Source organism: Ovis aries, chromosome 3 (genome assembly GCF_016772045.2).
Source record: "Ovis aries strain OAR_USU_Benz2616 breed Rambouillet chromosome 3, ARS-UI_Ramb_v3.0, whole genome shotgun sequence".
NCBI classification, from domain to species: Eukaryota; Metazoa; Chordata; class Mammalia; order Artiodactyla; family Bovidae; genus Ovis; species Ovis aries.
In genome coordinates, this window is record NC_056056.1 from 146,357,698 (window position 1) to 146,383,585 (window position 25,888).

General features: G+C 37.1%; 1 protein-coding gene across 4 annotated transcripts in view; it reads right to left on the bottom strand.

The window, feature by feature from the left end:
- Positions 1-25,888, bottom strand: part of CNTN1 (contactin 1) — a 417,338-nt gene that overhangs the window by 300,930 nt on the left and 90,520 nt on the right. For 3 of the 4 annotated variants that reach the window (XM_060412756.1, XM_060412755.1, XM_042246874.2), the window contains exon 2: positions 1-25,888. This exon is cut by the window's left edge; it is cut by the window's right edge and continues 48,728 nt beyond it. The exons of the other annotated variant lie outside the window; for it this stretch is intronic. The gene's annotated coding sequence lies outside the window, so the exon portion shown is untranslated. 4 annotated transcript variants of the gene reach the window in all.

Sequence of the window (25,888 nt, forward strand, 5' to 3'; positions counted from 1 at the left end):
GAACACTGGAGTGGGTTGCCATTTCCTCCTCCAGGGGACCCAGGGACTGAACCCACATCTCTTACATCTCCTGCATTGGCAGGTGAGTTTTTTTTTATCACTAGGCCATGAAAGACTGATATAAATAGATAACTTGACAGGGATAAATATTTTTTTAATATCCCCAATGCCTAGAATAGAATCTGTTCTATAGTGAGCATCACAGGGAGCTGATAATGAATATTTGTTGAATAAATTGATATTATTTTGTTATTTATTTTTATGCTCATATTTGTAAGATATTAGAAATATCTCACAATATTTAAAGGTTGAGTGAAGATATACAAATAAGACTTTCACCATAACACCCATAAATGAAAGACAGAGGTGAGTGGCATGGAGTAGGGGCTGATCTGGTAGATCTCATATACCTGTAACTCTGGCTTCCGTTTTAGCTATTCAGAAGTTGCCCGCTAGTCTAATTACCTTTCACTTAGCAATGCTGTCTCTTGTTTCACTGGCTGCTTCCAGTTCTTCCTTTAAAGCTGATATTCTGCAGTTTCATTTTTATGTTTTACTTGTAAACTTTCTTATACTTTATCCTATCTCAGATTCCTTAGTCTTCCAAGACCTGAAGAATAAGCATTTTTCAATTCTGAAAAATTCTCTGCTGTTACTTCTTTAACTATTTCTTCCTCTTCCTTAATTCTATTTTATGATTTTAGAGCACTAATTACGTATTTTACATTTTTTCATTCTGTTCATCATTTGTTACATAGTCGATGATAGTCTCTCTGGTAATTTGCACTTTTTAAAAAAATGATATTTCTTTCTTTAATAATTATTTCTTTGGATCACAAATTTTGCTCGGTCAATTCTGTTAAACTGCTATTTCAGTTTATAATTTTCTATTACAATATGTTTCATTTCTATTCTTTTTAAAAACTGCTTCTAATTTTTACAGTGTCTGGTTCCTTGCTCATATTTTCAAACTTTTTTTTTCTTTAAATATTATTTTGGTAGTTAGAATAATACCCCTTCTTCTCCTCCCAGGATACCTATGATCTAAACTTCAGAACCTGAAAATATATTTCCTTATATGCAAACGAGGATATCCTGGATATTCCCAATCCAATTACATGAGTTCTTAAAAGCAGCAAAGGAAAGAAGAATGGGTCAAGAGATGCAATACAAAAAGGACAGCCCACTGTTGCTGGCTGTAGAAAGGTAAGGAAAAGGCCATAAATCAAGAAAGGCAGCAGCTTCTGGAACCTGGGAACAACTTTCAGTTTATAGCCAGTGTGAAAATGGGGACCCTAGCCTTATAACCACAAGGAATTTAACTCAGTAATTTGAATGGGCAGAAAACTGATTCTGTCTTAGAGCCACCAGGAAGGAACAAAACTGCCATGCTTAACTTTAGTCCAATGAGAACCGCACTGAACTTTTGTTCTTCAGAACTATAAAATGATTAATTTATATTCCAAGCCATTAAGTTTGTAATAATTTGTTAGCAACAATAGAAAATTAATATATATTTTATTATCAGAATTGAGGTGTAATACATATCTAAATATCTGTAATAAATATCTAAAAATGTGGAATTGATTTTGGTATCAGATTTTGGGTATAGGATGGAAGAATTTCAAGAAACACAGAAGAAAAAGCCTAGATTTCTTTGAGTAGATTATTAGCAAAAATATGGAAATTAAGGACTGTCGATAAGGGCTCAGAAGGAAGTAAAAAATATGACAGAGAAATCGTAAGTTGCCTCATAGAAAATATAAATGGTCATGAACAACTATTAATAGGAATATGAATTAGTGGAAACCAGAGGAAAAGGGATTTTTGTTATATTGAAAGAGGAGAGTGAAAAGTTGGCTTAAAGCTCAACATTCAGAAAACAAAGATCATGGTATCCAGTTCCATCACTTCATGGCAAATAGATGGGAAACAGTGAAAACAGTGTCAGACTTTATTTTTCTGGGCTCCCAAATCACTGCAGATGGTAATTGCAGCCATGAAATTAAAAGACACTTACTCCTTGGAAGGAAAGTTATGACCAACCTAGATAGTATATAAAAAGCAGAGACATTACTTTGTCAACAAAGGTCCGTCTAGTCAAGGCTATGGTTTTTCCAGTGGTCATGTATGGATGTGAGAGTTGGACTGTGAAGAAAGCTGAGGATCAAAGAATTGATGCTTTTGAACAGTGGTGTTGGAGAAGACTCGAGAGTCCCTTGGACTGCAAGGAGATCCAACCAGTCCAGTCTCAAGAAGATCAGTCCTGGGTGTTCTTTGGAAGGACTGATGCTAAAGCTGAAACTCCAGTACTTTGACCACCTCATGTGAAAAGCTAACTCATTGGAAAAGACCCTGATGCTGAGAAAGATTGAGGGCAGGAGGAGAAAGGGGTGACAGAGGATGAGATGGTTGGATGGCATCACTGTCTCAATGGACATGGGTTTGGGTGGACTCTGGGAATTGGTGATGGACAGGGAGGCCTGGCATGCTGTGGTTAATGGGGTCGCAAAGAGTCGGACACAACTGAGCGACTGAACTGAACTGAGGCAGGATTGGGACATGCAGTTATGTAGAAAGCTGAGCTTATAAGTAATGAACTTGGATATTTAGGTGAGTAGATTTACAAGTAAAGTGTTGAATGTGCAGATTGATTTCTTCAGTTGTAAATGCAAGAGGAAAGAGATAAACTGATAGAGGAACTGTTCAACAAAAAGAAACCAGGACTTGATGATTTTGGAACTTCTCATCCTATGACAGATGCTAAAATTAAGATATTCATTTAAATTTAATTTTAATATAAAATAAAGAGATTATCTTTCTGAGCTATATCAGAAAGATCAAAAGGCCAAAGTAATCAGTAGCAAAAAATGACAAAAAATTAAGGAAGTTATAATAAATCCCATCAGTCATCTCAGCAGAAGTCAAAAGTAGAGGAGACTTTCTTGGAAAGATATGTACATGAGTCTCTTGTCTAATGTACTGAATTCTTTGATATTTATGGAAAATTGAACAAGTTCTTGTGAAACTTATACAAGCAGAGACACTGCCAGCTTGGACTGAAGGGGTCAGAGAGATGAGATTTAAGAAGGTCTCAACCTACCATTGCTGGCTTTGAAAATAAAAAGGGATCTAAAGTTAAGTCATGTGGCAGCATCTGGAAACTGGGGGAAAGCCTTAACTGAGAGCCAACAGCAAGACAAGGAGCTTAGTCCTTGACCACAAAGAACTGACTTGTGTCAAAATCCCAAATGAATAAGAAACTAATTTGATTCTCCCTTAGAACTTCCATGGACAGAGAAGACTGGCAGACCAATCCATGGGATCCAAAGAGTTGGACATGACTGAGTACTAACACTTTTAGAGCTTCCAGAATTAATTGTATCCTTCCTATACTTTGATTTTCATTTGGTGACATTTGTGCAATATGTTGTTTTATGACGTGTGGTAATTTGTTATAGAAAATAAAAATAGAAAATTAATTTCACATTTATTTTTAGAATATTAAATACACTTCTTTTCTAATGTTTGGAATATTAAATACACCTTCTAAATAATTTTTCCAGTACATCTTTGCAAGACTATATCTTCTGTTATCATTTTCTTTCATCTTTTCTCAACTCTAATTTATTCTTTATCCTTTGTAATTTTTAAATTGGTAACTAATTATTTTAGAAATTTATCTAAACATTGAATTTGGGTTCATGCTTCAAATGGTTTATTTTGCTTGTACTCACTGACTGTGAACCTGGAACCACTCTAAATTGTTGGCTAAAGTTTACTGGATCAAAAAGGTAAATTCTGTCAGCAAATCTTAGAGAAAGCCATGTATTATTTCTGAGTTCTAAGGGCAATTTTGTGTTCCTCCACCCAGTGCAAAGTCTAGATAGGCATGTTTCTTTGCTGCACTTTCTCGGTGGTAGTTTTATTTTGAATAGACTCACTCTTAGTGTGATGTCCTTATAAGCACCCTGGTTCTCTGAGAGAGACACTTCAGATTCCACCAGGGCTAGCACTATGCTTCATCGTCTGTCCCAGTGTCGCCCTTGCTTACCTCTTGGGTTGCTGTTTTCACTTGGTTTTCATCCCCTTTCGAATCTTTGCTTTCTTACCTTTTAAGAAAAGCATTTTAAAAGAAGTGTTTGGTAGTCATATTTTTAGATTGTTTTCATTTAACAGCAGCCAGAAAAGGAATGCTCCATAAATTATTCTTAAGCATAGTAAAATTTATTTTTTAAAAACTGAAGTAATGTATTTCATTGCCTGTATAAGGGTTGTATTACCTTAAGTAAAACTGTTAGCAAAGTGTAATTTTTCCATTAACTCCTTGATGCATTTAACAAATATACTTCCTGATGGTACTAATGTCAAGAAAAATAAGTAACAGAACACTGGCAATATGTTTCACATTTTAAATTCCTACTTTCTAAATATATGTTGATGACACTATATAAAGACTCCGCTTCAGACTCCAAATGAAGAAAAAAAAAAAAAGTCTTTGAGAATCAAATTCTAAGAAATTCAATTAGTCCTTATACTGCTTTATATTTCAAATAAACATAAAGCTCATTCCATATTTAGAAAGTATATTTACTTCTAGGTTTGTAAACCAAAGATCTACATTTCCTTGATAATATTTATGGGCATTCTGTTCCACTCAATCACAAGTAATCCAATCCTTTGTCTTTCCATAAAAAAGGATTACTTTATGTCTCAAAGAGTCGGACACAACTGAGTGACTGAACTGAACATTATGCTGTAATAATTTGTTTATATATATATACCAAACCATGAGCATCTTGAAAAGATGCTTTAACCTCTGAGCCACCAGGGAAGCCCATCTTGAAAAGAGAAACCATAAATACTAAAAGTATTGTAGTAGTCCCAGAATTTAGCACTGGATATAGGATCATCGAAAAAGCAAGAGAGTTCCAGAAAAACATCTATTTCTGATTTATTGACTATGCCAAAGCCTTTGACTGTGTGGATCACAATAAACTGTGGAAAATTCTGAAAGAGATGGGAATACCAGACCATCTGACCTGCCTCTTGAGAAACTTATATGCAGGTCAGGAAGCAACAGTTCGAACTGGACATGGAACAACAGACTGGTTCCAAATAGGAAAAGGAGTACATCAAGGCTGTATATTGCCACCCTGCGGATTTAACTTCTATGCAGAGTACATCATGAGAAACACTGAACTGGAAGAAGCACAAGCTGGGATCAAGATTGCTGGGAGAAATATCAATAACCTCAGATATGCAGATGACACCACCCTTATGGCAGAAAGTGAAGAGGAACTAAAAAGCCTCTTGAGGAAAGTGAAAGTGGAGAATAAAAAAGTTGGCTTAAAGCTCAACATTCAGAAAACGAAGATCATGGCATCTGGTCTCATCACTTCATGGGAAATAGATGGGGAAACAGTGGAAACAGTGTCAGACTTTATTTTTTGTACTCCAAAATCACTACAGATGGTGATTGCAGCCATGAAATTAAAAGACGCTTACTCCTTGGAAGAAAAGTTTTGACCAACCTAGATAACATATTCAAAAGCAGAGACATTGCCAACAAAGGTCTGTCTAGTCAAGGCTATGGTTTTTCTAGTGGTCATGTATGGATGTGAGAGTTGGACTGTGAAGAAGGCTGAGCGCCGAAGAATTGATGCTTTTGAACTGTGGTGTTGGAGAAGACTCTTGAGAGTCCCTTGGACTGCAAGGAGATCCAACCAATCCATTCTGAAGGAGATCAGCCCTGGGATTTCTTTGGAAGGAATGATGCTGAAGCTGAAACTCCAGTACTTTGGCCACCTCATGTGAAGGGTTGACTCATTGGAAAAGACTCTGATGCTGGGAGGGATTGGGGGCAGGAGGAGAAGGGGACGATAGAGGATGAGATGGCTGGATGGCATCACTGATTCGATGGACGTGAGTCTGAGTGAACTCTGGGAGTTGGTGATGACAGGAAGGCCTGGCGTGCTGTGATTCATGGGGTCGCAAAGAGTCGGACATGACTGAGCAACTGAATTGAACTGAACTGAACTGATAGGTACTGAATAAATATTTGATGAATTTAATCCATGAGTGTGTATGTTCAGTAAGATGTAACAAGTTTATAATTCTGTATCATATTACTTTAACCTATATTTTAAACTAATACTAGGAAAAGTTGTTTTAGCATTATTAGAAATATTATAGAACTGTAAGCCAGCATTAGTGAGAGACATCATTTTAAATGAAGCAATTTACCCTCCCAGTAGTTTCCTGTCTTTTTTCTCTTCTCATGTATCATCGAATTCACATATTTTTAACACAAAGAATGAATGAGGATTTAGATTCTTAAATAAATGTAAGTTTAAATTATATTTGCCTAAAGTATTGTTAACAGGATAATGATAATGCCCAAAGAAAGAAAATGCTTAGTAAGGGAATAATATTGCCAACATTTAAAATAAATGTTTTCCAGAGTTGACTTTGAAGTAATTTACATTACTTCTTTTTTAAAAAGAAAACTATCCTGCCAAACAGAAATAAACAAATCTCAAACAAATAAAACCGTTTAGAAGTTAGAGTTACACATAGAAGGCAAGACATACAAATTGCATCTTCTCACATATATTTTTCAAGCTTACATAGTTATATTTTTCTTTTAAAATGTTCAACTGAAAATAGTGTTTAGGCATGAGCCTCATGTGCTTCTATTTTTATACTAATCCTTCCATTAAAATCACCCCCTCTAAAATTATAAATGTATTTAATGGAATTGGGATCCAATCTTCATCACTTTTCTTCATTTAACTTCCCATCTTTGACTTTTACAAACTGCGAATGTGGGTCCCCTTTGGTGTTTCAGATGCAGAACAGAAAAACCAAACTTACTCTGTTCTCTAAGAAAACAGTTTATATCTCTTTTCTATAATTTTTGAATGTTTTATTTATTTGGCCGTGGGAATAAACTTAAAGCCCTCTCTGGTCTCCTTATCCTTTATTCCTTTAATCTAATCTATCATATGGCTTCCCTGGTGGCTCAGAGGTTAAAGTGTCTGCCTACAATGCGGGAAACCTGGGTTTGATCCCTGGGTTGGGAAGATCCCTTGGAGAAGGAAATGGCAACCTGTTACAGTATTCTTGCCTGAAGAATCCCAAGGACGGAGGAGCTTGGTAGGCTACAGTCCACAGGGTCACAAAGAGTTGGACAGGACTGAGTGACTTAAAGCCTTCTCTGGTCTCCTTATCCTTTATTCCTTTAATCTAATCTATCATAAAGAACTGTAATATTTGATGCTTCCACATCTTCAGATCTCTATCAAAATTAGCATATCATTTCATGGCTTGACAGGAATAGATAATTTTCCAAGATCCCTTCTGATTCAGTATTTTATTTTTTTAACTGACCACCCTGACCAGAATATGGATTCTTGTACTAAACTCCAGCAGTAATAATCCCATTTAATAGTTTGTAAGTAGAGGATACTGGAGGTGAAACTGGGAAAGTCACTTAACATTATCCATCAAAGTATGTCTATAATCTTGGTTCTCTGGCTATATACATTTATTACATTTTCCTCAAATGCTCTTAATTCCAACATGTTGCTCTAGTATAATGCATATTTACAGGATCTTTCATGCTTTTTTAGTGGTCTTCATACCACAACACAAATGCCCTTCCCATTGTCTACTCAGTAGAAAATTCTCAAGATTGGTTTAACTCTTGCTTTTTCCAGGTAATTTGATAGGTAACCAAAACTTGGGTGTTAGTTAGGCCTCAGCTTGTAAGTATGCAATTTACCAGCTATGTAACTAATCAGCCTCAGATTTCTCAATATAAAATGAGATTAACTATAGTATTAAGAATGAAGAAGAATGAATGAATGAAGAGAAAGAGCAGAAGCATAAAGAATGAAGAAATGCATACAAAAGAAGAGACAGAGCCAAAGCAAAAACAATGCCCAGTTGTGGATGTGACTGGTGATGGAAGTAAGTCTGATGCTATAAAGAACAATATCTCAAGGAAACCTAGGATATTAGGTCCATGAATCAAGGTAAATTGGAAGTGGTCAAATAAGATAGGGCAAGAGTGACCATTAGCATTTTAGGAATTGGAAAACTAAAATGGACCAGAATGGGTGAATTTAATACAGATGACCATTATATCTACTACTGTGGGCAAGAATCCCTTAGAAGAAATGGAGTAGCCCTCATAGTCAACAAAAGAGTCCAAAATGCAGTATTTGGGTGCAATCTCACAAAAGACAGAATGTTCTTTGTTCGTTTTCAAGGCAAACCATTCAGTATCACAGTAATCCAAGCCTATGCCCCAACCACTAATGCCAAAGAGGATGAAGTTCAACAGTTCTATGAAGACCTACTAGACCTTCTAGAACTAACACCAAAAAAAGATGTCTTTTTCATCATAGGGGACTAGAAAGCAAATGTAGGAAGTCAAAAGATACCTGCAATAACAGGCAAATTTGACCTTGGAGTACATATGAGGCAGGGCAAAGGCTAACAGAGTTGTCCCAAAAGAATGTACTGGTCATAGCGTACACTTTCTTCCAACAACGTGAGAGATGACTCCACACATGGGCATCTCTAGATGGTCAATGCCAAAATCAGATTGATTATATTCTTTGCAGTTGAGGATGGAAAAGTTCTACACAGTCAGCAAAAACAAGACTGGGAGCTGATTGTGGCTCAGATCATCAACTCCTTATTGTCAAATTCAGACATAAGTTGAAGAAAACAGGGAAAACCACTAGACCACTCAGATATGACATAAAACAAACACCTTACAATTATACAGTAGAAGTGACAAATAGACTCAAGGGATTTGATCTGATAGACAGAGTGCCTGAATAACTATGGATGGAGGTTCATGGCATTGTACAGGAATGAACAAGACCATCCCCAGGAAAAAGAAATGCAAAATGGTGGTCTGAGGAAACCTTACAAACAGCTGAGAAAAGAAGAGAAGCAAAAGGTAAAGACAGAAGGAAAGAAACACTCATTTGAATGCAGAATGCCAAAGAATAGTAAGGAGAGATAAGAAAAGCCTTCCTAAGTAATCAATGCAAAGAAATAGAGGAAAATAATAGAATGAGAAAGACTAGTGGTGGTTTAGTCACTAAGTCATGTCTGACTCTCGACTCTTGCAACCCCATGGAATGTAGCCCTCCAGTCTCCTCTGTCTATGGGGTTTTCCAGGCAAGAATACTGGAGTGGATTGCCATTTCCTTCTCCAGGGGATCTTTCCGACCAAGGAATCAAACCCAGGTCTCCTGCATTGCAGGCAGATTCTTTACCGACTGAGCTATGAGGGAAAGAGTAGAGACCTCTTCAAGAAAATTTGATACCAAGGGAACATTTCATGCAAATATGAGCACAATAAAGGACAGAAAAGGTATGGACCTAACAGAAGCAGAGGAGATTAAGAAGAGGTGGCAAGAATACACAGAAGAATTTTTTAAATAGGATCTTAATGACTCAGATAACCATGATGGTGTGATCACTCACCCAGAGGCAGACATCCTGGAATGCGAAGTCGAGTGGGCCTTAGGAAGCATCACTATGAACAAAGATAGTAGAGGTGATGGAGTCCCAGTTGAAATATTTCAAGTTCTAAAAGCTGATGTGAAAGTTCTGCACTCAATATGCAGCAAATTTGGAAAACTCAGCAGTGGCCACAGAATTGAAAGAGGTCAGTTTTCATTCCAATCCCAAAGAAAGGCAATGCCAAAGAATGTTCAAAATACTGCCTAATTATACTTATTTCACACACTAGCTAAGTAATGCTAAAAATTCTCCAAGATAGACTTCAACAGTACATGAGTCAAGAACTCCCAGATGTTCAAGCTGGTTTTAGAAAAGGCAGAGGAATCAGAAATCAAATTGTCAACATCTGCTGGATCATAGAAAAAGCAAGAGAGTTCCAGAAAAGCATCTACTTTTGCTTTATTGACTATGCCAAAGCCTTTGGCTGTGGAAAATTCTTCAAGAGAGGGAATACCAGATCACCTCCAGAAAAATTTGCACGCAGGTAAAGAAGCAACAGTTAGATCTGGACATAAGACAACAGACTAGTTCTAAATTGGGAAAGGAGTACATCAAGGCTGTATATTGTTACCTTGCTTATTTAATTTCTATGCAGAGTACATCATGCAAAATGCTGGACTGGATAAAGCACAAGGTTGAATCGAGATTGCTGAGGGAAATACAAATAACCTCAGATATGCAGACGACATCACCCTCATGGCAGAAAGTGAAGAGGAACTAAAGAGCCTCTTGATGAAAGTGAAAGAGGAGAGTGAAAAAGCTGGCTGAAAACTCAACATTCTTAAAACAAAGATCAAGGCATCCAGTCCCATCACTTCATGGAAAATAGATGGGGAAACAGTAGAAAAAGTGACAGACTTTATTTTTTTGGGCTCCCAAATCACTGCATATGTTGACTGCAACCATGAAATTAAAAGATGCTTGCTGCTTGAAAGAGAAGCTATGATCAACCTAGACAGCATATTAAAAAGCAGAAACATTACTTTACTGACAACATCCATCTAGTCAAAGCTGTGGTTTTTCCAGTAGTCAGGTATGGATGTGAGAGTTGGACCATAAAGAAAGCTGAGCGCTGAAGAATTGATGCTTTTGAACTGTGGTGTTGGAGAAGACTCTTGAGAGTCTCTTGGACTACAAGGAGATCAATCCAGGCAATCCTAATGGAAATCAGCCCTGAATATTCATTGGAAGGACTGATGCTGAAGCTGAAGCTCCAATACTTTGACCACCAGTTGCAAAGAACTGACTCATTGGAAAAGATCCCAAAGCTGGGAAAGAATGAAGGCAGGAGGAGAAGGGGAAGACAGAGGACGAGATGGTTGGATGGCATCACTGACTCAATAGTCATAAGTTTGAGCAAGCTCTGGGACTTGGTGATGGACATAGAAGCCTGGTGTGCTGTAGTCCATGGGGTCACAAAGAGTCAGACACAACTAGAGACTAACAGAACTAACTGTAATAGAATTATAATTTTGCTTTTTAAAACTGTGAGGACTCTACAAGCTAAAGCAGATAAAGTGTTTAGAAAAGTGTCTCTGATATAACACTAAAACAGTTAGATAGCATATTGAAAAGCAGAGATATTAGCTTGCCAACAAAGGTCCATCTAGTCAAGGCTATGGTTTTTCCACTGGTCATGTATGGTTGTGAGAGTTGGACTGTGAAGAAAGCTGAGCACCGAAGAATTAATGCTTTTGAACTATGGTGTTGGAGAAGACTCCTGTGAGTCCCTTGGACTGCAAGGAGATCCAACCAGTCCATCCTAAAGGAGATCAGCCCTGGGTGTTCATTGGAAGGACTGATGCTGAAGCTGAAACTCCAGTACTTTGGACACTTCATGCGAAGAGTTGACTCATTGGAAAAGACCGTGATGCTGGGAGGGATTGGGGGCAGGAGGAGAAGGGGATGACAGAGGATAAGATGGCTGGATGGCATCACTGACTCGATGGACATGAGTTTGAGTGAACTCCGGGGGTTGGTGATGGACAGGGAGGTCTGGCGTGCTGCGATTCATCGGGTCGCAAAGAGTCAGACATGACTAAGTGACTAAACTGAACTGAACTGAAACAGTATTATTATTGGTAGCAGTGTTACTAATATTATTGTTTTTATTATTAATTCCAAGACATTTCCCCAATTATCCAGCCCATTTCTGATAACTCATTTCAAACTCTATTAACTCAGCAATATTGAGCACTATGCTATGCAGTATTAATTATCCTTTATTTGTTTTATGTATCTGTACAGTGATTTACTTTTATGGGTATTTTCCAAGAGGGCACTGAAAGGACACTTAATATTAATAAGTAGTCATCAAAGAATTTATCATCTGTTTTGATATTTTTGAACTTGAGAATTCTAAAAAAGAAAAAAACAGAACCCAATATCATTGAGTGTTTATCATGAATTGGAAAATTTTTCAAAGCACAGTTACTATAAATACATTTGTATATTCTACTACACACAATTTTGTCATATAATACACACAATGGAGTATTATGCAGCCATTAAAAAGAATACATTTGAATCAGTTCTAATGAGGTGGATGAAACTGGAGCCTATTATACAGAGTGAAGTAAGCCAGAAAGACAAACACCAATGCAGTATACTAATGCATATATATGGAATTTAGAAAGATGGTAACGATAACCCTGTATGTGAGACAGCAAAAGAGACACAGATGTATAGACCAGTCTTTTGGACTCTGTGGGAGAGGGAGAGGGTGGGATGATTTGGGAGAATGGCATTGAAACATGTATAATATCATATATGAAATGAATCACCAGTCCAGGTTTGATGCATAATACTGGATGCTTGGGGCTGGTGCACTGGGACGACCCAGAGGGATGGTAAGGGGAGGGAGGAGGGAGGGAGGTTCAGGATGGGGAACACGTGTATACTTGTGGTGGGTTCATGTTGATGTATGGCAAAACTAATACAATATTGTAAAGTAATTAACCTCCAATTAAAATAAATAGATTTATATTTAAAAAATGAAAATAGACATACATATCCCCCAAGTAAACAGCTTCCCTTAAATTGTTTCAAGTTTTGCTTCAGAAATAATCCAAAGCAGATATCTACAAATCAATAATTATGAAACTACAGTCAGTTAGCTTGACGATAAAGATGTTTTTACTTTTAGTGATGAATTTTATATTTTCTATAAAGAATAGTAGCATTTTCATCCTCCAGAAGTTTTTGTTTATTGCTTTGACCACTAGTGTTTTAGAATACTTGTAAAGTATATTCTGAAAATCCGTAAATGCTTTTAAGCTAAAGGAACTTGTTTTACTTTTCATACTTATTTTACTGTTCATAAAGCATATTGATGGGTTATATCCCAAGTATGATCTTATTCAGCATTATTGAAGTTTATTAAAAGTAACATTTTAAATAAAATTATAATAACATCACTGCTGCATGTGTCCAATTTTATGATACTGAACCCTAGACTAAAATATATCTTAGGAAGAATGTGTATATACCATATATACCCTACATACATGATATGTGTGTGTGTGTGTTCAAAATGTATGTACGCATATGCACGGGTCCCCAAACCCTGGGCAACAGACTGGTACTGATCTATGACCTGTTAGGAACTGGGCCAAGACCAGGAGGTGAAAGGCAGGAGAGTGAGTGAAACTTCATCTGTATTTATAGTTACTCCCCATCACTCACATTCCCTGAGATCTGTTCCCCTGCCAGATGGTGGCATTGGATTCTCATAGTAGTGCAAACCCTACTGTGAACCATGGATGCAAGGGATTTAGGTGACATGCTCCTTAGCGGAATCTAATGCCTGATGATCTGAGGTAGAGCTGAAGCAGTGATGCTAGCCCTGGGGAACAGCTGATAATACACATTATCATTAGCACAATGAATGGGATGCACTTGAATCATCCTGAAACCATCCCCCAACCCTGATCTGTGGGAAAATTGTTTTCCACAATCTGGTCACTGGCACCAAAAGAGTTGGGGACTTTACTTCATAGCTGCATATTGATAGACATAACGGTATTACACACATACACAACATGTGTAAATTTAAAGGGAAAAAAACACAAATAGACGTAAATCATTTGGGAAAGGAAACCAAGTATTTGGGTACAATCAAACGGATCAAATTCAACCAAGCCCAAGTGTTTGGATAAACTGATATTTTAGTGATATTAACAATAACAGCAACAAAATCTTGTTTTGAGTTTAACAATTTATAGGACACTTTTCCACATTCTTGTTCAGGTCTTCAATAACCATCATGATCATGAACGTGTTCCTTCCCAAATGCTATTATGGTAAGCTTGGTCTGAATTAACACAAACACAGTTATACAGGAAGCAAAGTCCTTTCAAAGACCAATTCTGAGATTAGCCTTTACATTTAAAATACAAACTATGTCATGTTTCCTCATAAGTGAAACACAACTGTGAAGTTTATTTTTTCACATGGCCAAAGCCCCTCCCTTTGATCTTGTCTCAAACACTCCTTGCTCAGAATGATGGCAGATACTAATTAAATACTGGCCCAGATAAACACATAACTATTAAAATAGGCTATATTAAACGTCATGAAGAGGGTTCATATAGTGCTTTGAGAATAATGAGGATCCTGATCTATTCTGGAGGGATAAGGGGAGACTTTCATGAAAAATAAAATTTTAATTGAGAATTATCAGGCAAAGACAGAGCAATAAAGGGAAAGAATGGCCATTTTGAAGGACTGGCAGGTGCAAAGTGCTGAGGCATGAAGGAATGAGGCACTGAGGAGGAGGGGGAAGAAGATCATAAGGATAAAGCACAGACAGGGAGGAGTGAGTAGTGTGCATAGAGCTGGAGAGCCTAGCCAGGATCATGCCAGGCTATGAAGATTTGTTTTGTATTACATATTACAGGAGGTCATTGAAAGGGCTTCTGTAGATGAGTGAGGTAATAAAGCTTCCTTGAAGACAAGGAGGAGAAAAAAGTGGAGGAAGAGTCAATGTAAGAACCCACCGAGGGGGTATTGCTCTAGTTCAGGAAAGAGAGGTCGTGGCTTTGACTTGAGAGTTTGCAAAAGATACTGAAAGATGGGTTTGTTTTAATAACTTTGGGGTGATAGAATATAGTCTGTCTCCCTAACTTGATTATAAGTTCTATGAGGAAGGAGACTCTATCTTTTAATGACATCTCTTTTATATTCTCTGCCATTATATGCTCTGCACATAGCTGAATATAAAAATAAAAAAATTAATGAATGAATGGCAGGAAAGGAAGAGAAAGTTGGAAAGTATAAGGAACTTCATGAAAGTTTACTATTTTCTGTGATAGGAATTACTAGAAAAGATCAAATTTGCAACTGAAATAATAAGTTTAGATTTTAAAACTGTAATTTATTGTTTATTAGATATCCAGGTAGAGATATGAAGTAGGAAATTTTAAGTGTCTAAAGCTCAGAAAAGAGATCTTGATAAGAGATATTAATTTGAAAGTTACATAACAGTAATCTTGAAGCTATGGGAGCAGGTGTGATATCTATAGGGAGGAAATAGATTAATAACGATAGCTGAAAATTTGTAGGCATTTACTGTGTATTAGGCACAGGTCTAAGGATTGGAAGAAAAGCTATGACCAACCTAGACAGGATATTAAAAAGCAGAGACATTACTTTGCCAACAAAGGACCATCTAGTCAAAGCTATGGTTTTTCCAGTAGTCTTGTGCGGATGTGACAGTTGTACTATAAAGAAAGCTGAGCACTGATGAATTGATGCTTTTGAACTGTGGTGTTGGAGAAGACTCTTGAGAGTCCCTTGGACTGCGAGGAGATACAACCAGTCCATTCTAAAGGAGATCAGTCCCGGGTGTTCATTGGAAGAACTGATGTTAAAGCTGAAACTCCAATAGTCTGGCTACCTGATGCAAAGAACTACTCACTAGAAAAGACCCTGATGCTGGGAAAGGTTGAAGGCAGGAGGGAAAGAGGACAACAGAGGATGAGATGGTTGGATGGCATCATCAACTCAATGCACATGAGTTTGAGCAAGCTCCGGGAGTTGGTGATGGACAGGGAAGCTTGACATGTTGCAGTCCAAGGGGTCACAAAGAGTCAGACCCAACTGAGTAACTGAACTAAAGATTTTACATATATCAGTCCCATTAATATTCAAAATAACTCCACAAAGTTTATTTTATTATCCCTCTTTAAAGATGAAAAAAACAAAGTACAGAGAAATTATATAACTTGCCTAAATTCACACAGCTAATAGATGGCAGAACTAGGTGTGATTGGCAGGATTCTATGATGGTCTCTGACATTCCCAACCCCTGGTGTACATATCTTGTATACACAATTTCCTCTCCCATGCAGAGCAGAAGCTGTACATGTCATGGGATAAAATTCCTACTACATAATTATTAATCAGTTAACTTTGAGTTAATCAAAACCAAAAGGGAGATAATACGGGCTTGGCATAATCAGTTCACTTTTTAAAAGGACATCAGATTGGCAGTATGAGAAGGCCTAGGTAGGGGGCCAGGTGGCCGAAAATCGTAGGTAGCTTCTAAGAACTGAGAACAGGCCCTGGCCAACAGCCATCAAGAATATAGGAATGCCAGTCTTATAATCACAAGAAATTAAACTCTGCCAACATTAGTGAGCTTGGAAGAAAACTCAAGTTGCTCAGACGAGGTTTAGCTTTAGCCTCTAGATAGATTTCAGCTTTTTGAGACCTTGAGCAGAGGCCCCAACTGAACTCCACCTAAACTTCTGTTTTACAAAACTGTGAAATGCTAGATGAGTGTTGTTTTAAGCCACAAAATTGTGGCAACATGCTACACAGCAATAGGAAACTAATGTACAGGATTAAGTGTAGTTAGTATTTTTATGTGGCCTGAGTTGTTAAAGATTTAGCTGCACTCTATGAAGTAGGACAGTTGGGAAGTGAGAAAGGTGGCTACTGCCAACAGAGGCTTGCAGAAGACAGACATTTAAAGACTACACAAAGGTAAACGAACCAGCAAAGAAAGCTGAAGAGAAACAAAGAGACTCAAGAAAATCCAGTGGAATGTGGCATGATGGAAGACACAAAGAAGAAAGGCCTTTGGAATGAGGGATGCTGACTGGTCGAGTGTGTAGTCTGTGGAGAACAAACCTGGTGAGGACTGAACTATGTTCATTGGATTCAGTAAGTTAGAGAAGCTGCTACGGGCTTTCCTCTGCTGGACTGAAAACTGGAGTTGTTTAGAATGCCTTCCCCTGCTGCCTCCTCTCCCACCACCCACCTTTTTTAATTATGGAGAAAAATCATGTGAGGGGCTGGGGAAAAAATCTTTTCCAGACATACTTTCATTACTCAGTATTTTCTTACAGGAGAATTACAGACCTCTTCCTTGAAAATTAGACACATTTTGTTATATTAATTGAAATGCTGTCTTGTCACAAGATTTAACTTCCAAGATTAACAATTTTTTAAGCGACAAGGCAAAACTACATCCAATTTGTATTCTAAAGAAAATTTAATCTCCCAAGATGACTAATGGAAAACAGTAGAAAGAAGAGAACAGAAATGAGAGCCCTTGGTTTCTGAAGATTAGTTACTCTGATCACTTACATTGCTTCTCTAAGGGAAAGCTGTTCTGTTCTCCTAAGAGAACGTGAAACCAGGTGAAGGAACCAAAATAAAAGCAGACATTAAATAAATCAATAAGGATCCACTTTGACTGTAATAGAGTACAATTGAGAAGACACACTGCACACACAGACGTAATGAAACATATGGCCTTTTATGCTCCTTTATTCACCTAATGGTGTGGCTTTGGGTACTCTTGTTCCAGTACTTCAGTTTGGTAACTAATTTTATGGAAAGAAAAATGACAATGGCCAAGTATCCCCTTATTCCACATAAAATAGTAAAAAACAAACAAACAAACAAAATTCATGCTACAGTTAAGTTGTTCCTAATATATTGTGGTGGGGGATTTGTCTCCAAAGGGGCCCTTAGAAAAGGAGAGGAATGTTTACCCAGGAGTCTCTGACACATACTCAACATAGGACTGGGGCCATGTGCAATGGCCCAGTCTGAGCTGAGATTTAAATTTTCTATTTTGAATGATCATGACAGATGCCCAATGAAATAGAGACCCATGTGTGAGTGCAGTGTTAGTGTGTCTTCTGGTGGCTTACAAAAATATTTCTCCACATCTGACTTCATCCTTTTGTCTCATCTGAGACCCTTTGTCCCAGACACGGCTGTGGATTTGCCTGTTCCTAGCACTTTACCCCTCTATTCAAAGATAGCTTAAAAGACCTAGCACAGTCATTACTTATGTACCAAGATTATCATTCCTTTTAGTGATCACTTACATTTCAAGATCTTGAGTTTGTTTTGCATCCAATTTATTTTCATGCTTTTCCACTTTTAGCTGCTTATGGATGAGACAGTTCTTACTAACAGAGGCAACCTAATAAGTGAGTATGTGATTACAGTCTAGTGTAAGACAAAGCCTGATTCATTAAGGAGTCATACATTTTCATTTAAAAAAGTAGACTTCTGTAATCCTTCCATAAAGTTCTTTAAAAAAAGAAAGCCTACCCTTTAGTGCAATGGATCATTCCAGGAAACACATCATGTCTTATTCAATAAGCTCTGAACCTCATACAAAAACAAGAGTCTTTAGACTACATATTGTCTTTTTTCAAAAGACATATACATGATCCAAAAGATCTTCAGTTCAGTTCAGCCAAGTTCAGTCACTCAGTTGTGTCTGACTCTTTGCAACCTCATGGATGGTAGGCTTCCCTACCATCACCAACTCCAGAGCCCACTAAAACTCATGTCCATTGAGTTGGTGCTGCCCTCCAACCATTTCATCCTCTGTTGTCCTCTTCTCCTCCTGCCTTCAATCTTTCCCAGCATCAGGGTTTTTCCAGAGAGTCAGTTCTTTGCATCAGGTGGCCAAAGGATTGGAGCTTTAGCTGCAGCTTCAGTCCCTCCAATGAATATTCAGGACTGATTTCCTTTAGGAGTTCCATGGCTTGATCTCCTTGCAGTCCAAGGGACTCTTAAGAGTCTTCTCCAACACCACAGTTCAAAGGCATCAATTCTTTGGCACTCAACTTTCTTTATGGTCCAATTCTCACATCCATACATGACTACTGGAAAAAACATAGCTTTGAATATATGAACTTTTGTGGGTAAAGTAAGGTCTTTGCTTTTAATATGCTGTTTAGGTTTGGCCTAGCTTTTTCCAAGGAGCAAGCATCTTTTAATTTCATGGCTGCAGTCATCATATGCAGTGATTTTGGAGTCCAAGAAAATAAAGTCTGTCACTGTTTCCATTGTTTCCCCATCTATTTGCCATAAAGTGATGGCATGATCATTTTTTGAATATTGAGTTTTAAGCCAGCTTTTTCACTTTCCTCTTTCACTTCATCAAGAGGCTCTTTAGTTCCTCCTTGCTTTCTGCCATATGGGTGATGTCATCTGCATATCTGAGTTTACTGATATTCCTCCCAGCAATCTTGATTCCAGCTTGTGCTTCATCCAGTCTGGTATTTTGCATGATGTACTCTGCATATAAGTTAAAAAATCAAGGTGACATATACAGCCTTGATGTACTTCTTTCCCAATTTGGAACCAGTCTGTTTCTTATCTGGTTCTAACTGCTGCTTCTTGACCTGCACACAGGCTTCTCAGGAGACAAGTAAGGTGGTCTGGTATTAGCATCTTTTAAGAAGTTTCCGCAATTTGTTGTCATCCACAAAGTCAAAGGTTTTGGCATAGTCAATGAAGCAGAAGTAGATGTTCTTCCAGAATTCTCTTGCTTTTCTATGATCCAATGGATGTTGGCAATTTGATCTCTGGTTCCTCTGCCTTTTCTTAATTCAGCTTGAACATCTGGAAGTTTTGGGTTCACATACTGTTGAAGCCTAGCATGGAGAATTTTCAGCACTACTTTGCTAGCATGTAAGATGAGTGCAATTGTGCATGAGTTTGAACATTTTTTTGACACTTCCTCTTTTGGGATTGGAGTGAAAACTGACCTTTGCCAGTCCTGTGGCCACTGATGAGCTTTCCAAATTTGCTGACATATTGAGTGCAGCACTTTCACAACATCAGCCATTAGGACTTGAAATAGCTCAACTGGAATTGCATCACCGCCACTAACTTTGTTCATAGTGATGCTTCCTAAGGCCCACTTGACTTCACATTTCCAGGATGTCTGGCTCTAGGTGAGTGATCACACCATCGTGGTTATCTGGGTCGTGAAGATCTTTTTTGTATAGTTCTCCTGTGTATTCTTGTCACCTCTTAGTCTCTTCTGCTTCTGTTAGGTCCATACTCTTTCTGTCTTTTATTTTGCCTGTCTTTGCATGAAATGTTCCCTTGATATCTCTAATTTTCTTGAAGAGATCTCTAGTCCTTCTCATTCTATTGTTATCCTCTGTTTCTTGGCTTTGATCTCTGAGGATGGCATTCTTATCTCTCTTGCTATTCTTTAGAACTCTGCATTTGGACGGATATATCTTTCCTTTTCTCCTTTGCCGTTTGCTTCTCTCGTTTTCTCAGCTATTTTTAAGGCCTCCTCAGACAACCATTTTGCCTTTTTGCACTTCATTTTCTTGGCGATGATCTTGGTCACCACCTCCTGTATAAACCTCCATCCATAGCTCTTCAGGCACTCTGTCTATCAGATCTAATCTCATGAATCTATTTGTCACTTTCACTGTATAATCATAAGAGATTTGATTCATGTCATATCTTAATGGGCTATTAGTTTTCCCTACTTTCTTCAATTTAGGTCTGAGTTTGGCAATGAGTTCACAATCTGACTCACAGTCAGCTCCTGGTCTTGTTTTTGCTGACTATGTAGATAGTCTCCATCTTTGACTGCAAAGAATGTAATCAGTCTGATTTCAGTATTGACCATCTGGTGATGTCCATGTGTAGAGTTGTCTTTTGTGTTGTTGGGAGAGAGTGTTTGCCATGACCAGTTCATTCTCTTGGCAAAACTCTGCTAGCCTTTGCCCTACTTCATTTTGTACTCCAAGGCGAAACCTGCCTGTTACTCCAGGTATCTCTTGACTTTTCTGCTTTTGCCTTCCAGTCCCATATGATGAAAAGGACATCTTTTGGGGGTGTTAGCTCTAGAAGGTCTTGTAGGTCTTCATAGAACTGTTCAACTTCAGCTTCTTCAGAATTAGTGGTTGAGGCATAGGCTTGGATTACTGTGACACTGAATGGGTGCCTTGAAAATGAAGAGATCATTCTCTCTTTTATGAGATTGCACCCAAGTACTGCATTTCACACTCTTTTGTTGACTACCAGGGCTACTCTATTTCTTCTAAAGGATTCTTGCCCACAGTAGTAGATATAATGATCATCTGCATTAAATTCACCCATTCCAGTCCATTTTAGTTCACTGATTCCTAAAGTGTCAATGTTCATTCTTGCCCTCTCCTGTTTGACCATTTACAGAAGCAGAAGCTCCAACAGTTGGCCTCCTGATATGAAGAACTGACTGGAAAAGACTCTGATGCTGAGAAAGATTGAAGGTAGGAGGAGAAGGGGACCACAGAGGATGAGATGGTTGGATGGCATCACTGACTGGATGCACTTGAGTTTGAGCACACTCTGGGAGTCGGTGATAGACAGGGAAGCCTGGCATGCTGCAGTCCATAAGTCGCAAAGATTTGGACATGACTAAGCAACTGAACTGAAATGAATTTATCTTGCTTCATGCACCTAACATTCCCAGTTCCTATGCAGTATTGTTTTTACAGCATCGTATTTTACTTCCATCAACACAACTGAGCATTGTTTTCACTTTGGCTCACCCTCTTCTTTCTTTCTGGAGCTGTTTCTCCACTCTTCTCCAGTGGGCACCACTGACCTAGGGACCTCTTAGATTTTAGAAATACAGACTAAATTCTAAACCTCAAAGTTCTTATATTTACTCCAAGAACAAGAGTGACTTCATGTAAATTTATATTTCCAGCTCAGATGAGTCTTTATAACAATGGAAGGAGCAGGAACATTAACTAGATTGCATTGCACTATACTTGCCTATGAATATCTTTTATAACCTAGCCAATATCCATCTTGTTGTACTTTGCACATTTATTTTCATATTAGTGGAAGTGCTACTTTTGTAATCAATTTCTTCTTTTAAAAATAGATTTTATTTCTACTACCAGTTTTATTTAACTTTGAAGATTTTTTATGTTGAATCACAAAATATCTCTTACCTGTTCATAGCTAATAATAAGAATACTTAAATTTCAGGACTTAGCTCTAAAATACACTACAAATAATGTATTAAATGACAGCAAACTTCTTGGAGGGTGTACATATTATTAAGGTGTAATTCCTGACCGTTGATATTTAGGAAATTGAAAATCCTGATAAAAACTAAATCAGTCTAGGTTCGATGCAGGATACAGGATGCTTGGGGCTGGTGCACTGGGATGACCCAGAGGGATGGGATGGGGAGGAAGGTGGGAGGGGGGTTCAGGATTGGGAACATGGGTACACCCATGGCGGATTCATGTTGATGTATGGCAAAACAAATACAATATTGTAAAGTAAAAAAAATAATAATAATAAAATAAATTTTTTTTTAAAAAGCAAAATAACCCCCTAAATCTCTTCCATTTTGCTGTGTATATTCTTGCTCCCAAACTAATTGTACCTTTAGGTGTATCTACACACCCAAATGATACCAGACGACTAGACTTTAAATTATAAATCTCTTTGGTAGAATTCTTTTAAGTTACAGATGAGAAAAAGTTGAGGAGTATTAAATTTGTATTAATTTTTTTAAAATGAGAAGTAGCACACAGAGGAACTGCTAAATAACTCAAAACAAACAGATGGGGAATTGAGTATTAAGTAGACTTTTTGAAAGATATGTTGAATAATTTGAAACATTTTATTTAATAAACAATATTTATAGTAAATATAATAGCTACCACTGAGAGACTATTATTCACCAAGCTTTTAACATACATTATTTTGTTAAATCTTGCAAAATAGGAATTGTTTTCCCATGTGGAAAGTATGGTTTCAACTACCATGAACACAATAAGTAATCAAGAATTCCCTGAATTTCAATCAAAAATAATTTCCACTAGGCAACTAATTCCATCACTGTGTCATCAAATTCATGGCTCTTCTGACTATTAAATGGACATTTCCCCAACTATCCTTTTTAATATTAAAAAAAAGGAAAAGATCAGTTGTTGGAAAGCTTCTTACAGGAAACAATTTCTAGAAAATTCTAATACAAATCTGATGAAAAGAAACAGGCTGCTCTTTCCTAAGGGGTTTTTGTTGGCATTGTTTTGTTAAAAAAAAAAAAAAAAAAAAACAAAAAAACTAGGAATTGTACATGTTTACAGCAGCATGTAGAAATTAGCTTTTCATTATTTTTTAAAATTATTTTATTTTAATTGGACGATAATTACTCTACAATAGTGTGATGCTTTTTGCCATACATCAACATGAATCGGCCATGGGTATACATGTGTCTTCATTTTTAATGCAGCTTTCCATTGTTGATCTATAAGATATACTTTGGAAGGAAAAATAAGACTACTCATATTCCAGATTAAAGAATTCTTTGTTTTAACTTATGTATAAAATTGAGAAAAATGGAAGTTCAAGTGAATTAATATTTTTTAAGTGATCAAAAAGGTAGGGATCAGCAAACTTTCTAGGATAAGGGCCAGATAGTTAATATTTTATGCTTAGTAAACGGACAGTTCTCTGTGACAGCTATTCAATTCTACCGTTGTAGTGGGAAAACAGTCTAGATAATGCATATATAAATGTGTGTGGCTGCATGCCAATAAAACTTTATTTACCAAATCAGCACATAGGCTGGATAAGGCCCATGACCTGTAGTTTGCTGACCTTAAAATAAGAGAATAATAAAATATAATCATAACATAGAAATGAAAAACCAATATACTTTCTTGTAGTGTGTTTAAAGCCTCCTCCTCATTTTGTCCAAATTACTAACAGTAACTTTCAGTATAAACCTTAGGCTCTGGATGATACCTTTAGTTATTAGAAAAATAGGACAAACGTTCTCCTATTTTTTTAATGTCCTCAGTGAAATATTTTCAGAGATAAAATTTTAACGATATATAGTGATCTGTCAAAAGCAACAACATTTTTTCCTTTTCTTTACATTAGTGTAAGAACATCCATAATCTGGCATCTTGTACTATTGAAATAGTAGATGGAGAACAATTGAAGTAAATTTGAAGTTGTTAATTTATATATATATATATACATACACACATATATTTTCTTTATTTTCCCTTGCTAAAAACTCTGGAAGAGATAGTAGTATTAGTAACATTTGTTAGATCATGAATCTGAAGTTTAAAGTAATTAAGTATATTACCAATATTACATAGCTATAGGACCAAAATTTGAAAACTGGAGATCCACACAGTGCTCTCATGCACTGTTGCACAATTTCTACACTCGTTAGAACACTGCATATATAAGGGCATAGGTGAGGTTGTTATTGCTGTTCAGTCACTCAACTGTGTCCAATTCTTTGTGACCCCATGGACTGCAGCATACCAGACTTCCCCGTCCTTCACTTCACTATCTCCCGGAGTTTGCTCAAACTCATGTTCCCTGAGTCAGTGATGCCATCCAACTCTCTGTCACCCCCTTCTCCTCCTGCCCTCAAAAAATAGGTGAGGTAGATTTGTATATTTATTACTGAAAACTTCCCACAGGGGCAAAAAAGTTTACTTGTCTTACAAAATCAATATTATGACTGTTTTTAATAGCAAGATCTATGTATTAGGATTCTTTTTCTAACGCTCCACTCCTGGCTTGATTCTAAAGACATTGTTCTTTCACATTTTGCTGAATATTGTGTCAGGATAGCATCCTGGGTTATTACCAAAAGTAAGGTCTTGAAGGAATTCTGTGTTCCTAGATTGTATATATAAAACAGTCCTTTTTCTGCCTAAAGACATGGGAATAGTTTATTACCATGAAAACAGAAAAAGTTTTTATATAATATGAAAAGGGTTTTAGTTATGTGACAAGACCTAGTAACTGACTGGATATAGAGGATGAAAAGGAGAGGAATTAGAGATAATATAAATATTATAAGGTGGTTGAATAGATGCATGAATATATTATTAATTAAGACTAGGAGATAAAGATTGGGGGACAAGGAAATGCTTTTTTTTTTTTTTTAAGTTCAGTATGAGATGATAGGATAATCAAAAAGAAAGTGGAAAATATGTACCCAAAGCAGTAAGTACAGATAGAGCTAGGGATTTGAGTACCATTTTTATAGAGGGGTGAGAGCTAACATCAAGAGAATGAGAGCATATAGGTGGGAAGAGTCTAGAACTGGGAGAGGGAGGGACCTACACGATGAGGCAAAAAAATACATAACACTGCAGAACTCTAATTAGAGAGGGATACGACAAGTTAAAAACAGCATCACTGAAGTAAAAAACAAACAAAAATAATGTGTTAATGAGAAGAGATTCCCAAGAATGTCCCCTACTTCACAGGGTTCTAGGAAGATGAGAAATGTGTGGAAATCACTACATCTGGAAATCTCAGAATAACTAGTGATTCTGCAAAGTCAGTCTTAATCCAATAGTAAAGTGAGGGGCCCGAACAGGGTGGGGGATAAAGATGTAGAAATAGAGTGTGCAGACTAATTTTTTTAAAATCTAAAATGTAGGAGAAGGCAGAAAAGGAGGAAAGAAGCATAGAGAAAGATTTGGTTTGTTTCATATTCAATTTTATGAATGGAAGCTGACTGAACATTTTTAAAGGTGGAAAACTATCTGGAGAAAAGGAGAAATTTAAGGATTAAATTAAAAAATTAAAAATTAGGGATAACTGATACTACTGTATTTCACTCTGTAAATCCAAAGTCACAAATCAACAGTGGCTTCAAGTGATATCTTATCTTGCTTATATCTTCTTTTAAGGACTTAATATCATTTGCATATCATAAAGTCAGCACATTTTAAGCATAATCTTATCTGTCTTATAATATTGCAGATTCTCCCAGCTTAATCATGATAATAGAAATATAAAACAAAAGAATAATAGAGAAATGTCAGTGCTATGAACTGCATCAGAATTAAAGGCCATCATGAAGCAAATGTCCTAAATAGTTGCATTTGTAGTTTTCACAAATAAACTTTTGTTTTCTACCATCAAGATTTGTAAGTGAAAGTGAAAGTGAAGTCGCTCAGTTGTGTCTGACTCTGCGACCCCATGGACTGTAGCCTACCAGGCTTCTCTGTCCATGGGATTTTCCAGGCAAGGATACTGGAGTGGGTTGCCATCATAACTG